Raw genomic sequence first — 14,987 nt, forward strand, 5'->3', positions numbered from 1 at the left:
GGATGGGAACAACAAGCTCAGGGTGATTTGGTTCTGGGTTAGGTTTGGCTTGGCATTTATAGCTGTAAGTAGGATGTCCTTCAGAGCATGTGTTGCATTTAGGCGGGTTCTGGATGTTTGTACAAGTGTTGGTAGAATGTGGCCCAGAACAGTATCCACAGATTGCTGAATTTGGACAGTTGGTTGTAGTGTGCTGATTGTATGTTTGACAACGTTCACAACGCACGGGCAGTGGTGTTGACGTCCTGGAAGGTTCAACTCTGTGCTTTCGACAATATATATAGGCTCCATTGTGCAATAGTTCGTCCACGGTATCTTTATCTACTGTCAGTATTCGAACCATATAGGTTGGTCCGTTGTCATTTCGGATTCTCATGCACTTGTGGATGGTGTGACCTTCTGCCTGAATTTCTTCAGCGATTTCTGTGTCGGTGTATTCAGGGGGAACACCCCGAATCACCACTGATAGCATTGGTGCTCGTTTAGGCGGAGGAGGTTGCTTTGGACGTGTAGAGGTTAGTGGCTTCATATTGGCATTTGTACCAAAAATTTGGTAGGAGGCCTTGTCTCTGATAATGGTGGAGAAATGTGGGTCAGTAGATTTTATAAGTATTCCGTTCCTGGTGAAGACTATTTCATTAACTGAAGCTCTTGGCACATATTTTAGGATTTGATTTAGGATATGTTTTGGCGTCTTGTATTTGGTGTCGTAGTTCGAAAGAAGGAAATTGTACAACACTGGTGTCTGTGTGTTTACGTCGGTTTTGTTCTGTCTGGAGTCTGTTCTCTCTGGAAGTTTCTGCTTTTTGTTGGCAAGTGGTGACCTAGATCGATCGCGGGAATCCATGGAAGAGCTTCGGGAATTTGGATTTTCTAGCTTGTTCCGGCCTCTGGCTCTGACATCTCTAGGGACAGTACCCCCAACTTGTTGGGGGAGCCCTTTATGCATCGCTTCCCTTGCACTACTTTGCAATCGGCGAGTGAGTGTGGAAGCTGCACTTTGCACGTGATGGAGAGAGTCAGAGTCAAAGTCTCAGAACAGACACTTACCAAACAAGATTTTAGAACCAAACAGCCAATGAGAAACGAGGACAGAAACCAGAGCCAACGAAAGAAAGAAAGGATTGGTACTGTGACCAGAGCTCCACCGGTGAGTGTTTGGGGCTACAACCTAGTTGCGGCCACCTGAAAAGTGTCGTTCGAGCTAGATATCCCTTCGCAGCAAGGCGTTCAACAAAGTACCTCGGGAACACCAAACCACTGTGCAGACTGCAATTACCTCCAGTCGTCCGTTCCAAACGTACTGAAATTACAGTCACAGCGAATGTTCCAAGGGGGTTTTCTCTCGACGCACTGACGTGTTTCCAGGCCACCAATTTTTCCTAGCCTATGTTGCAGTTCTATTCACTGCTCATGGGAACGTGTAGGTTCCGTAGGAAATTACTGTTTTACTTGTTGAAACATAAAACCTCGTTTTGTGTGATTTTCGTTCTTAAAAGGAGAGAATAAGGATATAAATCCGTGCCGATTTCTAATTTGCGTCATGTGCACGGACCAACGTACTCAAATGATAAACCGACAGCAAATTCTGCCATCTCTCGGCCACCATTTCAACTAGTGGGAACTTGTCCTTTGACAACAAATTCCATTTCACGAAGAATTTTCAGTTTACCTGTTCTCATATGCAACACGATTACACTTTCGGGTTTCTCCCACAGGCATGCTTAATAATGTTTCGTAAAGAAACCAAACCGAAGCAAGAAAGAAAATTACCGCAGTTATTTCGGTTGTGACGGGTCACTTTCATGTCATGCGATTCTTGCACGTATATATGTAGTGATGGAATCTCGAAATTTAGTATAGATTGGGCATTAGCCATGAATATAAAACAAGATAGTTCTGTGGAAATTACTTAACGTAATAATTCTCGGCATCAAAGCAAGTTACATTTCGACAATTGTAAATTAGAGAGAAAGAAATAAGTAAAAGGAATTTTGTGTTCCAAAATTTCCTATCATACGCTAACGACTTCTTTTTCACAATGTTACTTCCATACAGGGTTGGCAAATTTGTGTTCTTTTGTTTGTTTTAACATGCTTTTAATGTTGATTTGTCGAAAAAGATATACTTTTTTTTAAAAAAATAAAACTTTTAAACAAAATGCCAAGATGACACTTTTTTAAGAATAATGAATAATAAGATGTCTGTTGAACATCCAAGGATTGATTGTGTTCATATTACAAGCAAACGCTTGACTAACTTCTTAAAATACACATTTATGTTAGTCTTAAATCTCTCCTGTACGCTGTTCGAGAAGCTCCAACTAATCCACAGTTTCCAGGCCCCACTGAGTCCAAGTGGTAGCTTCTGATTAATTATCATCGTGAATGGATCTAAATCTTAAACATCTGCATAAATCATAGCCATGAATTTTAAACGTGGCCCACGGTATTCATCACCATATGTGTGTTATTTGATGTACATTTTGAACCACTGAGAAGATTCTAATGCACAATGAAGAAAATGATACTCATTTAAAGAAAACGCGTAGTTACAAAACACACAAATAATCACAAACTATCAAACGTCATGTATCAAAATGTGTTTTAAACAAATCTGAAAAGAAACATGTTTCAAACGCTTTGTTTAAACATTTGAAATAAACAAAGAAATATGTTTTAAACGGAGAAAACATATAGTTTAAAACACTTTGTTTTGATCATGCTAACTCTGTTTCCATACAATCCTCCCTGTGAAGTCATTTCCATGTTCGGCTTCGTTGTGAAATGACAAGAGCATTTGGAAAATTAGCAGCAAGCGCCCATACAGATCCTCCTGCCTGCAAATTTCAGAAGGTGAGAGATTATCAAGCTGAGCAAGAGCACACATTTCCACCTACAGTTTTCGTTGTGTTTGCTAATCGGGCTCAGTTTGTACCAAGCCTTTATAAAAAATAATATTAGACTCGTTTGTTGTTCCCCTCCACGGAAATCTTTAGTAAAAGGCGAAAGATTTTTGCGTATGAAGGGAAACGAGAGTTGTTTCCAGGCCACCAATTTTTCCTAGCCTATGTTGCAGTTCTATTCACTGCTCATGGGAACGTGTAGGTTCCGTAGGAAATTGCTGTTTTACTTGTTGAAACATAAAACCTCGTTTTGTGTGATTTTCGTTTCTTAAAACGAGAGAATAAGGATATAAATCCGTGCCGATTTCTAATTTGCGTCATGTGCACGGACCAACGTACTCAAATGATAAACCGACAGCAAATTCTGCCATCTCTCGGCCACCATTTCAACTAGTGGGAACTTGTACTTTGACAACAAATTCCATTTCACGAAGAATTTTCAGTTTACCTGTTCTCATATGCAACACGATTACACTTTCGGGTTTCTCCCACAGGCATGCTTAATAATGTTTCGTAAAGAAACCAAACCGAAGCAAGAAAGAAAATTACCGCAGTTATTTCGGTTGTGACGGGTCACTTTCATGTCATGCGATTCTTGCACGTATATATGTAGTGATGGAATCTCGAAATTTAGTATAGATTGGGCAATAGCCATGAATATAAAACAAGATAGTTCCGTGGAAATTACTTAACGTAATAATTTTCGGCATCAAAGCAAGTTACATTTCGACAATTGTAAATTAGAGAGAAAGAAATAAGTAAAAGGAATTTTGTGTTCCAAAATTTCCTATCATACGCTAACGACTCCTTTTTCACAATGTTACTTCCATACAGGGTTGGCAAATTTGTGTTCTTTTGTTTGTTTTAACATGCTTTTAATGTTGATTTGTCGAAAAGGATATATTTTTTTTTTAAAAAAATAAAACTTTTAAACAAAATGCCAAGATTACATTTTTTTAAGAATAATGAAAAATAATGTATCTGTAGAACATCCAAGGATTGTTTGTGTTCATATTACAAGCAAACGCTTGACTAACTTCTTAAAATACACATTTATGTTAGTCTTAAATCTCGCCTGTACGCTGTTCGAGAAGCTCCAACTAATCCACAGTTTCCAGGCCCCACTGAGTCCAAGTGGTAGCTTCTGATTAATTATCATCGTGAATGGATCTAAATCTTAAACATCTGCATAAATCATAGCCATAAATTTTAAACGTGGCCCACGGTATTCATCACCATATGTGTGTTATTTGATGTACATTTTGAACCACTGAGAAGATTCTAATGCACAATGAAGAGGATGATACTCATTTAAAGAAAACGCGTAGTTACAAAACACACAAATAATCACAAACTATCAAACGTCAAGAATCAAAATTTGTTTTAAACAAATCTGAAAAGAAACATGTTTCCAACGCTTTGTTTAAACATTTTAAATAAACAAAGAAATATGTTTTAAACGGAGAAAACATATAGTTTAAAACACTTTGTTTTGATCATGCTAACTCTGTTTCCATCCAATCCTCCCTGTGAAGTCATTTCCATGTTCGGCTTCGTTGTGAAATGACAAGAGCATTTGGAAATTTAGCAGCAAGCGCCCATACAGATCCTCCTGCCTGCAAATTTCAGAAGGTGAGAGATTATCAAGCTGAGCAAGAGCACACATTTCCACCTACAGTTTTCGTTGTGTTTGCTAATCGGGCTCAGTTTGTACCTAGCCTTTATAAAAAATAATATTAGACTCGTTTGTTGTTCCCCTCCACGGAAATCTTTAGTAAAAGGCGAAAGATTTTTGCGTATGAAGGGAAACCAGAGTTGTTTCCAGGCCACCAATTTTTCCTAGCCTATGTTGCAGTTCTATTCACTGCTCATGGGAACGTGTAGGTTCCGTAGAAAAAAGCTGTTTTACTTGTTGAAACATAAAACCTCGTTTTGTGTGATTTTCGTTTCTTAAAACGAGAGAATAAGGATATAAATCCGTGCCGATTTCTAATTTGCGTCATGTGCACGGACCAACGTACACAAATGATAAACCGACAGCAAATTCTGCCATCTCTCGGCCACCATTTCAACTAGTGGGAACTTGTACTTTGGCAACAAATTCCATTTCACGAAGAATTTTCAGTTTATCTGTTCTCATATGCAACACGATTACACTTTCGGGTTTCTCCCACAGGCATGCTTAATAATGTTTCGTAAAGAAACCAAACCGAAGCAAGAAAGAAAATTACCGCAGTTATTTCGGTTGTGACGGGTCACTTTCATGTCATGCGATTCTTGCACGTATATATGTAGTGATGGAATCTCGAAATTTAGTATAGATTGGGCAATAGCCATGAATATAAAACAAGATAGTTCCGTGGAAATTACTTAACGTAATAATTTTCGGCATCAAAGCAAGTTACATTTCGACAATTGTAAATTAGAGAGAAAGAAATAAGTAAAAGGAATTTTGTGTTCCAAAATTTCCTATCATACGCTAACGACTCCTTTTTCACAATGTTACTTCCATACAGGGTTGGCAAATTTGTGTTCTTTTGTTTGTTTTAACATGCTTTTAATGTTGATTTGTCGAAAAGGATATATTTTTTTTAAAAAAAAATAAAACTTTTAAACAAAATGCCAAGATGACATTTTTTTAAGAATAATGAAAAATAATGTATCTGTAGAACATCCAAGGATTGATTGTGTTCATATTACAAGCAAACGCTTGACTAACTTCTTAAAATACACATTTATGTTAGTCTTAAATCTTGCCTGTACGCTGTTCGAGAAGCTCCAACTAATCCACAGTTTCCAGGCCCCACTGAGTCCAAGTGGTAGCTTCTGATTAATTATCATCGTGAATGGATCTAAATTTTAAACATCTGCATAAATCATAGCCATGAATTTTAAACGTGGCCCACGGTATTCATCACCATATGTGTGTTATTTGATGTACATTTTGAACCACTGAGAAGATTCTAATGCACAATGAAGAGAATGATACTCATTTAAAGAAAACGCGTAGTTACAAAACACACAAATAATCACAAACTATCAAACGTCAAGTATCAAAATGTCTTTTAAACAAATCTGAAAAGAAACATGTTTCAAACGCTTTGTTTAAACATTTTAAATAAACAAAGAAATATGTTTTAAACGGAGAAAACATATTGTTTAAAACACTTTGTTTTGATCATGCTAACTCTGTTTCCATACAATCCTCCCTGTGAAGTCATTTCCATGTTCGGCTTCGTTGTGAAATGACAAGAGCATTTGGAAATTTAGCAGCAAGCGCCCATACAGATCCTCCTGCCTGCAAATTTCAGAAGGTGAGAGATTATCAAGCTGAGCAAGAGCACACATTTCCACCTACAGTTTTCGTTGTGTTTGCTAATCGGGCTCAGTTTCTACCAAGCCTTTATAAAAAATAATATTAAACTCGTTTGTTCTTCCCCTCCACGGAAATCTTTAGTAAAAGGCGAAAGATTTTTGCGTATGAAGGGAAACCAGAGTTGTTTCCAGGCCACCAATTTTTCCTTGCCTATGTTGCAGTTCTATTCACTGCTCATGGGAACGTGTAGGTTCCGTATGAAATTGCTGTTTTACTTGTTGAAATATAAAACCTCGTTTTGTGTGATTTTCGTTTCTTAAAACGAGAGAATAAGGATATAAATCCGTGCCGATTTCTAATTTGCGTCATGTGCACGGACCAACGTACACAAATGATAAACCGACAGCAAATTCTGCCATCTCTCGGCCACCATTTCAACTAGTGGGAACTTGTACTTTGACAACAAATTCCATTTCACAAAAAATTTTCAGTTTACCTGTTCTCATATGCAAGACTATTACACTTTCGGGTTTCTCCCACAGGCATGCTTAATAATGTTTCGTAAAGAAACCAAACCGAAGCAAGAAAGAAAATTACCGCAGTTATTTCGGTTGTGACGGGTCACTTTCATGTCATGCGATTCTTGCACGTATATATGTAGTGATGGAATCTCGAAATTTAGTATAGATTGGGCAATAGCCATGAATATAAAACAAGATAGTTCCGTGGAAATTACTTAACGTAATAATTCTCGGCATCAAAGGAAGTTACATTTCGACAATTGTACATTAGAGAGAAAGAAATAAGTAAAAGGAATTTTGTGTTCCAAAATTTCCTATCATACGCTAACGACTCCTTTTTCACAATGTTACTTCCATACAGGGTTGGCAAATTTGTGTTCTTTTGTTTGTTTTAACATGCTTTTAATGTTGATTTGTCGAAAAGGATATATTTTTTTTTAAAAAAATAAAACTTTTAAACAAAATGCCAAGATGACATTTTTTTAAGAATAATGAAAAATAATGTATCTGTAGAACATCCAAGGATTGATTGTGTTCATATTACAAGCAAACGCTTGACTAACTTCTTAAAATACACATTTATGTTAGTCTTAAATCTCGCCTGTACGCTGTTCGAGAAGCTCCAACTAATCCACAGTTTCCAGGCCCCACTGAGTCCAAGTGGTAGCTTCTGATTAATTATCATCGTGAATGGATCTAAATCTTAAACATCTGCATAAATCATAGCCATGAATTTTAAACGTGGCCCACGGTATTCATCACCATATGTGTGTTATTTGATGTACATTTTGAACCACTGAGAAGATTCTAATGCACAATGAAGAGGATGATACTCATTTAAAGAAAACGCGTAGTTACAAAACACACAAATAATCACAAACTATCAAACGTCAAGAATCAAAATTTGTTTTAAACAAATCTGAAAAGAAACATGTTTCCAACGCTTTGTTTAAACATTTTAAATAAACAAAGAAATATGTTTTAAACGGAGAAAACATATTGTTTAAAACACTTTGTTTTGATCATGCTAACTCTGTTTCCATCCAATCCTCCCTGTGAAGTCATTTCCATGTTCGGCTTCGTTGTGAAATGACAAGAGCATTTGGAAATTTAGCAGCAAGCGCCCATACAGATCCTCCTGCCTGCAAATTTCAGAAGGTGAGAGATTATCAAGCTGAGCAAGAGCACACATTTCCACCTACAGTTTTCGTTGTGTTTGCCAATCGGGCTCAGTTTGTACCAAGCCTTTATAAAAAATAATATTAGACTCGTTTGTTGTTCCCCTCCACGGAAATCTTTAGTAAAAGGCGAAAGATTTTTGCGTATGAAGGGAAACCAGAGTTGTTTCCAGGCCACCAATTTTTCCTAGCCTATGTTGCAGTTCTATTCACTGCTCATGGGAACGTGTAGGTTCCGTAGGAAATTGCTGTTTTACTTGTTGAAACATAAAACCTCGTTTTGTGTGATTTTCGTTTCTTAAAACGAAGGATATAAATCCGTGCCGATTTCTAATTTGCGTCATGTGCACGGACCAACGTACACAAATGATAAACCGACAGCAATTTCTGCCATCTCTCGGCCACCATTTCAACTAGTGGGAACTTGTACTTTGGCAACAAATTCCATTTCACGAAGAATTTTTAGTTTATCTGTTCTCATATGCAACACGATTACACTTTCGGGTTTCTCCCACAGGCATGCTTAATAATGTTTCGTAAAGAAACCAAATCGAAGCAAGAAAGAAAATTACCGCAGTTATTTCGGTTGTGACGGGTCACTTTCATGTCATGCGATTCTTGCACGTATATATGTAGTGATGGAATCTCGAAATTTAGTATAGATTGGGCAATAGCCATGAATATAAAACCAGATAGTTCCGTGGAAATTACTTAACGTATTAATTTTCGGCATCAAAGCAAGTTATATTTCGACAATTGTAAATTAGAGAGAAAGAAATAAGTAAAAGGAATTTTGTGTTCCAAAATTTCCTATCATACGCTAACGACTCCTTTTTCACAATGTTACTTCCATACAGGGTTGGCAAATTTGTGTTCTTTTGTTTGTTTTAACATGCTTTTAATGTTGATTTGTCGAAAAGGATATATTTTTTTTTAAAAAAATAAAACTTTTAAACAAAATGCCAAGATTACATTTTTTTAAGAATAATGAAAAATAATGTATCTGTAGAACATCCAAGGATTGTTTGTGTTCATATTACAAGCAAACGCTTGACTAACTTCTTAAAATACACATTTATGTTAGTCTTAAATCTCGCCTGTACGCTGTTCGAGAAGCTCCAACTAATCCACAGTTTCCAGGCCCCACTGAGTCCAAGTGGTAGCTTCTGATTAATTATCATCGTGAATGGATCTAAATCTTAAACATCTGCATAAATCACAGCCATAAATTTTAAACGTGGCCCACGGTATTCATCACCATATGTGTGTTATTTGATGTACATTTTGAACCACTGAGAAGATTCTAATGCACAATGAAGAGGATGATACTCATTTAAAGAAAACGCGTAGTTACAAAACACACAAATAATCACAAACTATCAAACGTCAAGAATCAAAATTTGTTTTAAACAAATCTGAAAAGAAACATGTTTCCAACGCTTTGTTTAAACATTTTAAATAAACAAAGAAATATGTTTTAAACGGAGAAAACATATTGTTTAAAACACTTTGTTTTGATCATGCTAACTCTGTTTCCATACAATCCTCCCTGTGAAGTCATTTCCATGTTCGGCTTCGTTGTGAAATGACAAGAGCATTTGGAAATTTAGCAGCAAGCGCCCATACAGATCCTCCTGCCTGCAAATTTCAGAAGGTGAGAGATTATCAAGCTGAGCAAGAGCACACATTTCCACCTACAGTTTTCGTTGTGTTTGCTAATCGGGCTCAGTTTGTACCAAGCCTTTATAAAAAATAATATTAGACTCGTTTGTTGTTCCCCTCCACGGAAATCTTTAGTAAAAGGCGAAAGATTTTTGCGTATGAAGGGAAACCAGAGTTCCACCAATTTTTCCTAGCCTATGTTGCAGTTCTATTCACTGCTCATGGGAACGTGTAGGTTCCGTAGGAAATTGCTGTTTTACTTGTTGAAACATAAAACCTCGTTTTGTGTGATTTTCGTTTCTTAAAACGAAGGATATAAATCCGTGCCGATTTCTAATTTGCGTCATGTGCACGGACCAACGTACACAAATGATAAACCGACAGCAATTTCTGCCATCTCTCGGCCACCATTTCAACTAGTGGGAACTTGTACTTTGGCAACAAATTCCATTTCACGAAGAATTTTTAGTTTATCTGTTCTCATATGCAACACGATTACACTTTCGGGTTTCTCCCACAGGCATGCTTAATAATGTTTCGTAAAGAAACCAAACCGAAGCAAGAAAGAAAATTACCGCAGTTATTTCGGTTGTGACGGGTCACTTTCATGTCATGCGATTCTTGCACGTATATATGTAGTGATGGAATCTCGAAATTTAGTATAGATTGGGCAATAGCCATGAATATAAAACAAGATAGTTCCGTGGAAATTACTTAACGTAATAATTTTCGGCATCAAAGCAAGTTACATTTCGACAATTGTAAATTAGAGAGAAAGAAATAAGTAAAAGGAATTTTGTGTTCCAAAATTTCCTATCATACGCTAACGACTCCTTTTTCACAATGTTACTTCCATACAGGGTTGGCAAATTTGTGTTCTTTTGTTTGTTTTAACATGCTTTTAATGTTGATTTGTCGAAAAGGATATATTTTTTTTAAAAAAAATAAAACTTTTAAACAAAATGCCAAGATTACATTTTTTTAAGAATAATGAAAAATAATGTATCTGTAGAACATCCAAGGATTGTTTGTGTTCATATTACAAGCAAACGCTTGACTAACTTCTTAAAATACACATTTATGTTAGTCTTAAATCTCGCCTGTACGCTGTTCGAGAAGCTCCAACTAATCCACAGTTTCCAGGCCCCACTGAGTCCAAGTGGTAGCTTCTGATTAATTATCATCGTGAATGGATCTAAATCTTAAACATCTGCATAAATCATAGCCATAAATTTTAAACGTGGCCCACGGTATTCATCACCATATGTGTGTTATTTGATGTACATTTTGAACCACTGAGAAGATTCTAATGCACAATGAAGAGGATGATACTCATTTAAAGAAAACGCGTAGTTACAAAACACACAAATAATAACAAACTATCAAACGTCATGTATCAAAATGTGTTTTAAACAAATCTGAAAAGAAACATGCTTCAAACGCTTTGTTTAAACATTTGAAATAAACAAAGAAATATGTTTTAAACGGAGAAAACATATAGTTTAAAACACTTTGTTTTGATCATGCTAACTCTGTTTCCATACAATCCTCCCTGTGAAGTCATTTCCATGTTCGGCTTCGTTGTGAAATGACAAGAGCATTTGGAAAATTAGCAGCAAGCGCCCATACAGATCCTCCTGCCTGCAAATTACAGAAGGTGAGAGATTATCAAGCTGAGCAAGAGCACACATTTCCAACTACAGTTTTCGTTGTGTTTGCTAATCGGGCTCAGTTTGTACCAAGCGTTTAGAAAAAAATAATATTAGACTCGTTTGTTGTTCCCCTCCACGGAAATCTTTAGTAAAAGGCGAAAGATTTTTGCGTATGAAGGGAAACCAAAGTTGTTTCCAGGCCACCAATTTTTCCTAGCCTATGTTGCAGTTCTATTCACTGCTCATGGGAACGTGTAGGTTCCGTAGGAAATTGCTGTTTTACTTGTTGAAACATAAAACCTCGTTTTGTGTGATTTTCGTTTCTTAAAACGAGAGAATAAGGATATAAATCCGTGCCGATTTCTAATTTGCGTCATGTGCACGGACCAACGTACACAAATGATAAACCGACAGCAAATTCTGCCATCTCTCGGCCACCATTTCAACTAGTGGGAACTTGTACTTTGACAACAAATTCCATTTCACGAAGAATTTTCAGTTTACCTGTTCTCATATGCAACACGATTACACTTTCGGTTTTCTCCCACAGGCATGCTTAATAATGTTTCGTAAAGAAACCAAACCGAAGCAAGAAAGAAAATTACCGCAGTTATTTCGGTTGTGACGGGTCACTTTCATGTCATGCGATTCTTGCACGTATATATGTAGTGATGGAATCTCGAAATTTAGTATAGATTGGGCATTAGCCATGAATATAAAACAAGATAGTTCCGTGGAAATTACTTAACGTAATAATTCTCGGCATCAAAGCAAGTTACATTTCGACAATTGTAAATTAGAGAGAAGGAAATAAGTAAAAGGAATTTTGTGTTCCAAAATTTATTATCATACGCTAACGACTCCTTTTTCACAATGTTACTTCCATACAGGGTTGGCAAATTTGTGTTCTTTTGTTTGTTTTAACATGCTTTTAATGTTGATTTGTCGAAAAGGATATATTTTTTTAAAAAAATAAAACTTTTAAACAAAATGCCAAGATGACATTTTTTTAAGAATAATGAAAAATAATGTATCTGTAGAACATCCAAGGATTGATTGTGTTCATATTACAAGCAAACGCTTGACTAACTTCTTAAAATACACATTTATGTTAGTCTTAAATCTCTCCTGTACGCTGTTCGAGAAGCTCCAACTAATCCACAGTTTCCAGGCCCCACTGAGTCCAAGTGGTAGCTTCTGATTAATTATCATCGTGAATGGATCTAAATCTTAAACATCTGCATAAATCATAGCCATAAATTTTAAACGTGGCCCACGGTATTCATCACCATATGTGTATTATTTGATGTACATTTTGAACCACTGAGCAGTTTCTAATGCACAATGAAGAAAACGAAACTCATTTAAAGAAAACGCGTAGTTACAAAACACACAAATAATCACAAACTATCAAACGTCATGTATCAAAATGTGTTTTAAACAAATCTGAAGAGAAATATGTTTCAAACGCTTTGTTTAAACATTTGAAATAAACAAAGAAATATATTTTAAACGGAGAATACATATAGTTTAAACACTTTGTTTTGATCATGCTAACTCTGTTTCCATACAATCCTCCCTGTGAAGTCATTTCCATGTTCGGCTTCGTTGTGAATTGACAAGAGCATTTGGATAATTAGCAGCAAGGGCCCATACAGATCCTTCTGCATGCAAATTTCAGAAGGTGAGAGATTATCAAGCTGAGCAAGAGCACACATTTCCACCTACAGTTTTCGTTGTGTTTGCTAATCGGGCTCAGTTTGTACCAAGCCTTTATTAAAAATAATATTAGACTCGTTTGTTGTTCCCCTCCACGGAAATCTTTAGTAAAAGGCGAAAGATTTTTGCGTATGAAGGGAAACCAGAGTTGTTTCCAGGCCACCAATTTTTCCTAGCCTATGTTGCAGTTCATTTCACTGCTCATGGGAACGTGTAGGTTCCGTAGGAAATTGCTGTTTTACTTGTTGAAACATAAAACCTCGTTCTGTGTGATTTTCGTTTCTTAAAACGAGAGAATAAAGATATAAATCCGTGCCGATTTCTAATTTGCGTCATGTGCAGGGACCAACGTACACAAATGATAAACCGACAGCAAATTCTGCCATCTCTCGGCCACCATTTCAACTAGTGGGAACTTGTACTTTGACAACAAATTCCATTTCACGAAGAATTTTCAGTTTACCTGTTCTCATATGCAACACGATTACACTTTCGGTTTCTCCCACAGGCATGCTTAATAATGTTTCGTAAAGAAACCAAACCGAAGCAAGAAAGAAAATTACCGCAGTTATTTCGGTTGTGACGGGTCACTTTCATGTCATGCGATTCTTGCACGTATATATGTAGTGATGGAATCTCGAAATTTAGTATAGATTGGGAAATAGCCATGAATATAAAACAAGATAGTTCCGTGGAAATTACTTAACGTAATAATTCTCGGCATCAAAGCAAGTTACATTTCGACAATTGTAAATGAGAAAGAAAGAAATAAGTAAAAGGAATTTTGTGTTCCAAAATTTTATTCATACGCTAACGATTTCTTTTTCACAATGTTACTTCCATACAGGGTTGGCAAATTTGTGTTCTTTTGTTTGTTTTAACATGCTTTTAATGTTGATTTGTCGAAAAGGATATATTTTTTTAAAAAATAAAACTTTTAAACAAAATGCGAAGATGACATTTTTTTAAGAATAATGAAAAATCATGTATCTGTAGAACATCCAAGGATTGATTGTGTTCATATTACAAGCAAACGCATGACTAACTTCTTAAAATACACATTTATGTTAGTCTTAAATCTCGCCTGTACGCTGTTGGAGAAGCTCCAACTAATCCACAGTTTCCAGGCCCCACTGAGTCCAAGTGGTAGCTTCTGATTAATTATCATCGTGAATGGATCTAAATCTTAAACATCTGCATAAATCATAGCCATGAATTTTAAACGTGGCCCACGGTATTCATCACCATATGTGTGTTATTTGATGTACATTTTGAACCACTGAGAAGATTCTAATGCACAATGAAGAGAATGATACTCATTTAAAGAAAACGCGTAGTTACAAAACACACAAATAATCACAAACTATCAAACGTCAAGTATCAAAATTTGTTTTAAACAAATCTGAAAAGAAACATGTTTCAAACGCTTTGTTTAAACATTTGAAATAAACAAAGAAATATGTTTTAAACGGAGAAAACATATAGTTTAAAACACTTTGTTTTGATCATGCTAACTCTGTTTCCATACAATCCTCCCTGTGAAGTCATTTCCATGTTCGGCTTCGTTGTGAAATGACAAGAGCATTTGGAAAATTAGCAGCAAGCGCCCATACAGATCCTCCTGCCTGCAAATTTCAGAAGGTGAGAGATTATCAAGCTGAGCAAGAGCACACATTTCCAACTACAGTTTTCGTTGTGTTTGCAAATCGGGCTCAGTTTGTACCAAGCCTTTATAAAAAATAATATTAGACTCGTTTGTTGTTCCCCTCCACGGAAACCTTTAGTAAAAGGCGAGAGATTTTTGCGTATGAAGGGAAACCAGAGTTGTTTCCAGGCCTTTTTTTTTTTTTTTTTTTTTTTTTTTTCCGTTCATCCGTTTAGAGGGTTATGTCCCTCTCTTCGGTACGTGCTGATACTTTTAAATATATAATAATAATAATAGATAGGCTAAGTGCACTTTTTCTATTTTTGGGATTATGAAATGAACACTAACCTGGTCTTGAAATGACCTTGGATTTTCATTGCTATATTATA

The 14,987-nt window shown here is 36.2% G+C and overlaps 8 non-coding genes across 8 annotated transcripts; all 8 read right to left on the reverse strand.

The window, feature by feature from the left end:
- Positions 1 to 2,923: 2,923 nt before the first annotated feature.
- Positions 2,924 to 3,041, reverse strand: LOC145997698 (U5 spliceosomal RNA). Its single transcript, XR_014443094.1, has one exon. It is a non-coding gene; the product is annotated as a U5 spliceosomal RNA (small nuclear RNA).
- A 1,564-nt stretch (positions 3,042 to 4,605) lies between these two features.
- LOC145997651 (U5 spliceosomal RNA) lies at positions 4,606 to 4,723 on the reverse strand. The gene has a single exon (XR_014443048.1). It is a non-coding gene; the product is annotated as a U5 spliceosomal RNA (small nuclear RNA).
- Positions 4,724 to 6,287: 1,564 nt separating this feature from the next.
- Positions 6,288 to 6,405, reverse strand: LOC145997720 (U5 spliceosomal RNA). The gene has a single exon (XR_014443116.1). It is a non-coding gene; the product is annotated as a U5 spliceosomal RNA (small nuclear RNA).
- Positions 6,406 to 7,968: 1,563 nt separating this feature from the next.
- On the reverse strand, positions 7,969 to 8,086 carry LOC145997570 (U5 spliceosomal RNA). Its single transcript, XR_014442971.1, has one exon. It is a non-coding gene; the product is annotated as a U5 spliceosomal RNA (small nuclear RNA).
- A 1,556-nt stretch (positions 8,087 to 9,642) lies between these two features.
- LOC145997922 (U5 spliceosomal RNA) lies at positions 9,643 to 9,760 on the reverse strand. Its single transcript, XR_014443305.1, has one exon. It is a non-coding gene; the product is annotated as a U5 spliceosomal RNA (small nuclear RNA).
- Positions 9,761 to 11,307: 1,547 nt separating this feature from the next.
- Positions 11,308 to 11,426, reverse strand: LOC145997697 (U5 spliceosomal RNA). Its single transcript, XR_014443093.1, has one exon. It is a non-coding gene; the product is annotated as a U5 spliceosomal RNA (small nuclear RNA).
- A 1,560-nt stretch (positions 11,427 to 12,986) lies between these two features.
- LOC145997689 (U5 spliceosomal RNA) lies at positions 12,987 to 13,104 on the reverse strand. Its single transcript, XR_014443085.1, has one exon. It is a non-coding gene; the product is annotated as a U5 spliceosomal RNA (small nuclear RNA).
- Positions 13,105 to 14,662: 1,558 nt separating this feature from the next.
- LOC145997808 (U5 spliceosomal RNA) lies at positions 14,663 to 14,780 on the reverse strand. The gene has a single exon (XR_014443198.1). It is a non-coding gene; the product is annotated as a U5 spliceosomal RNA (small nuclear RNA).
- Positions 14,781 to 14,987: the final 207 nt, after the last annotated feature.

The sequence above is a fragment of the Lepisma saccharinum genome, chromosome 13, assembly GCF_977018435.1.
Source record: "Lepisma saccharinum chromosome 13, izLepSacc3.1, whole genome shotgun sequence".
NCBI classification, from domain to species: Eukaryota; Metazoa; Arthropoda; class Insecta; order Zygentoma; family Lepismatidae; genus Lepisma; species Lepisma saccharinum.